Source organism: Austrofundulus limnaeus, unplaced genomic scaffold (assembly GCF_001266775.1).
Source record: "Austrofundulus limnaeus strain Quisiro unplaced genomic scaffold, Austrofundulus_limnaeus-1.0 Scaffold1723, whole genome shotgun sequence".
Taxonomy (NCBI): Eukaryota; Metazoa; Chordata; class Actinopteri; order Cyprinodontiformes; family Rivulidae; genus Austrofundulus; species Austrofundulus limnaeus.
In genome coordinates, this window is record NW_013954125.1 from 25,453 (window position 1) to 30,122 (window position 4,670).

Here is a 4,670-nt window from a genome sequence, read left to right on the forward strand (position 1 = left end):
GGGCTCCATGGGTGAAAGCCCGCCCACCAGGCACTCGCCAACATGCCCCACCTCCAGGCCTGGCTCCAGAGTGGGGCCCAGGTGACCTGTGTCCAGGCGAGGGAACACTGACTCCATTTATTGTGTTCATCATAGGGGTCTTTGGACGGCACTTTGTCTGATCCCTCACCTAGGACCTGTTTGCCTTGGGTGACCCTACCACAGCTCCTAGGATCATTGGGACACTCAAACCACCCMACCATGATAAGGTGCCAGCCCAGGGACAGGAGAATGTCCCATCAAGATGTAATGTTTTTACCTGTCTTTATGTGTGCTGTGTCTCAAGACAGCCACCACAGCTAAATGACTATAGCAAAGAGAAAAATGTCCATAATTCAGTAAATTATAGAAAAAAAATAATTAATATTTGGTGCAGTAGTAGCTAAGAGTTATCCACTGTTAATCCTTGGACTGCTAATAGATGATTTGAGACACACAGAAGTAACAGTCCCACAGGACAGTACATAATATTTTGAAATTTTAACCARAATGACTACAATGTTGGTTGATGGTGGGTGATAYRCATTCCTTCAGAGAAATGCAACCCAAGCTCTAAAAATTTAAATTAAGAATCATTTTGATCTGCCTTTCCTCTCTGTCCATGCTGACTGCAAAATAAAAATAATAATAAAAAAACAAGRCAATCTGCTGCTTTCATGCCATGGAGTTGACCTTGTGCCTAAAATCAGCCATCTGTTTGCTCTGTGCATAAATTATCATCAGCCTGCAGGGAAACGTGCAGAGTCACTCTGTGCCCTCTGAAATCACGCCTGTGGACCAGGACAGGACATGATGCAACCAGAGAGCAGGTGGGTGAGGAACGTTGAGGACAAGATGAAGGGAAAGAGAGGAAACATAATTAAGGAGGACTGGGAATGAGAAACGAGCTGCTTGTCTTGTGCATCCATGTGAAGCAGAGAGAGGATGGCTACAGAGTGGGAACCGTCTGAACAGTAACCCTTTAGAACTGGATATCATTTATAATTACACAGGCAGAGGTTTTATTCTAGTGTTCTTTTCAACCACTTTCAGTCTGGCTTCAGCAGATCTCACTCTACAGAGACTGCCCTTCTTCATGTATCAAATGATCTGCTAATCATACCTCTCAGACCGCTCTCTCAGTCTTATCAGGCCAATCTCTCTCTGACTCAGCCAAACTCTCCTGCGGGGTTCCACAGGGTTCCATCCTGGGCCCGATTCTATTCCTGCTCTACATCCGCCCCCTGACTGAGGTCATCAAAAATTTCCCAGACGTCTCCTACCATTTCTCTGCAGATGACCTGCAGTTACACTGCTTCTTTAATGACTCTACCACCCACAAGCTCACCTCTCTTATAAAATGTGTCACTAAAGTTAACCAGTGGCTGTYTGACAACTTGTTACTTTTAAACCTCAGTAAGACAGAGACACTGATCCTGGCCCCTGAAAATAAAATCCCTAAGATAAAAGAACATGTCGGCTCTTTGAGTTCAACTGTTCAGCAGAATGCGATCCTAGCAGAACTTCACTGGCTTCTGGTTCAAAGTCCTGGTCCTCACCTTCAGAGCTCTTCATGGCCAAGCACCTGAATACATTAAAAGTCTCATTTCACCTTACAACCCCAGAGGAGACCTCCACTCACAGGATCAACACCTCCTTATGGTTCCCCTCACTCACTTTAAGACCCGTGGAGACCGGTCCTTCTCTTCTGTGGCCCCCAGGCTCTGGAATGAACTCCTTTTTAATCTGAGCTCCCTTCATAACTTGTCTCTTTCAAGAAACACCTAAAAACTCACTTTTTTACTAAAGCGTTTAGCTAACCATTTCACTATTACTGTCAGCCCACCTCCACTGTGAATGCTCACCAACCACGTGAAACTGTGAAAACACTAAGATAAGTTCACTTTCAACACACTAATGTCACCTTGTATTGATTGTCTGTAAATTACATAAAATGTCTTAATTTGAATCATGAAAACAGACGAAAATCTCACTATTTTTTTAAATCAAAAACTCAGCAGCTTTAAAATTGTTTTATGTCTCAGAACCTGAGGTCATGTTGAGCTGCTCCCTTCTCCTCTTCACCACTGTCTGCAGACAACACCAGCTTTATGGGGGGGGGGTTCACATGCACTCACCATCTGAGAATATTTAATATTTACTCCAAAAGCTACACACAGATATCTGCCTTTTAGTCCAACATTATGTGCAGTTTTTATTTATTTATTTTTACCTCCGTTTCTTTTGTATATTTCTTATTAAACCTGTTTTCCATCTTATAACAGAGAATAACAGTCAGGTGGGGAGGAGGACAGCTGTAATCTGTCTTCAGTCCATCTCAGACCTCTAGTGGAAACTCTGAACCACTTCAGAGTCCTCTGGATCAGTCTGAACTTTTCTTGAGTTAGAGTGATTCTAAGAATATTGATAACTGGTACTTACAGTTAAGTCTGACAGTAGGAGCAAATCTAAGACATTTTCAGCACTTAAGTGTAAAAATCCACTCTGAGAAGTTTGATAAATGCGGGCCCAGGGTCACTCAGGGTCACCGCATCGTTCTGCATGTGAAGTCTCTAAAATCTGTTAAACAAGTCAAACTTTAAGCTGTAATAGATACAATAAATTAGTAAAACTTTTTTTTTCTTTTTCTAAAACTGTTTTATTGATTGCTTTCAAGAGATTTGGTCCACTTGTGTGATCAAAAATTTCCAACCAGGGCAAAGAAAAACAACAAAAAAACAACAAGAACTTCAAATGTAAAAATAGATTACAAAATAGGTCTTCTGCTCACCGTTTAACACTGCTGTCTTCATTTAAGATGGTGAAATAACTGAAAGAACAACCAACAGTTTTCATGGTGACAGAATGACGACCTGTTTGTGTTCAGGCTGTAAACCAGTACAGGAACTGGTGGGAGAGGAACGTGAAGCAAACATGTGATGCTCTGTAACTGGGAGCACTGCAGCAGAACCAGAACTGATTCAGAAACATGGTTAAATTTTCAATCACGAGACATTTGAGGAAATTATATGAATTTAATAGATTTTTGTGATCAAATTAGCCGAGATCACAAATTTAGCAAAACAAATTTTTACTGGAAACAGGTTAATCTGAATTTCTTAAAGTATGCAGACAATGTATTGTCACTGCATCAAATGTTTGCTTCAGTCAGGATTAAAACATTTACAGGAAAACATCTTATTATCAGGCTTCAGCACATCCAGAGCAGTAAAACAGACATGCAGTGTTTAACCTGGTTGTGTTCGTCAATTTAAAAATAATCCGTCTTTTCTCAAACACTTAACTTAAGCTTCAAGTTTATCCAACTTTTTAATTAAAGGCTGGTATTCACACACAGTTGATGAATTTGTTATAGTTGTTATTTTTTTAAAGTCATCTTCTAACTTTAAACTCTGAAAAACGAAGACTCTTCAGATTACGGCACGTTTTCACACAACCATAAAAAAAAGAAAAGAAAAAAGAACAGGCCACCATCTCATCTAAATTACCTTATAAGGATGTCTAAGTATTATCAGATGTATCATATACTGTATATAGTAAGTAGGATTATACAATAAGGATATGTATCATCATATAGGTGAAGTATAACAAATAAGGCGCTATACGTGCCTCTGTGTGTGCTTAGCTCCAACAGCTGCATCCACAGAGACATATTTACTGTCTATTATATTCATACAGGATACATATATAAGGAGAAAGTTATACATAGCAATTACCATACATATATCAATAGCATAAAGAAGAGAAATTCAATAGCAATCATTATAGTCATCATATTTATCATAATACTAGGAGTAATAGTGATACGATCTGTCAAAGAAGCTACGAACTGGGCTTGTTCCAGACCAAGGTCCCCTTCAGATCTGCAGACTGGACCAGAACTTAAGATTCACAAACTTTTTCTTTTTGTCTGCTGAATGAGCTGCAGACTGAAGACCAAAGACAAAATGTCTTCTCTTTAACACAGATTTTTCCTTCAAAATAAAACGCAGCTGCTCTGAATGATGGAAAACGTCCAGATTCTGTACGTAAAGATTAGCTGCTTCAAAGACAGAAACAAGACAGTTTCATTTCTGACGTTCTGCTGGAAACACCACCTTTTATGCTTTTAGACTGAAACAATTATATTATCTAATTAAACCTTGTAAAAAAAAGCAAACCCTGTCTAGAACAGCCAACATACCAATAACAATCTTTGAATAGAAAAAAAAAATCACTATAGTCATCTAGTTGAGCGATACACGTCATATAGCAATAAACAAGTTCTATGTAATCAATACAAGTTTCAGATTATATATTTATTAAGCTTAAACGCTAAGTTATTTATTATTAGTAGTATGTATATTATGTGTGTATCTGAATATAGACATACTTTCACTGCGTCTGTCCACGTAAAAGACTAGAATAAGATGGCAACAAGGTTCCTACCTATGTGTGTGTGTGTGTTTGAATGTGTGTTTATAGGCACAGTGTGTGGTGTGAATCCTTTCCCCGTCTCAGACCTGTTAATTTAGCTACAGGGAACAAATATGTTTGGGTCAACAAGGAACAAAGTTTCCCCTCTGAAGGCTGCAAGACATTTATTTTCTGTTATCACACACACACACACACACACACACACACACACACAC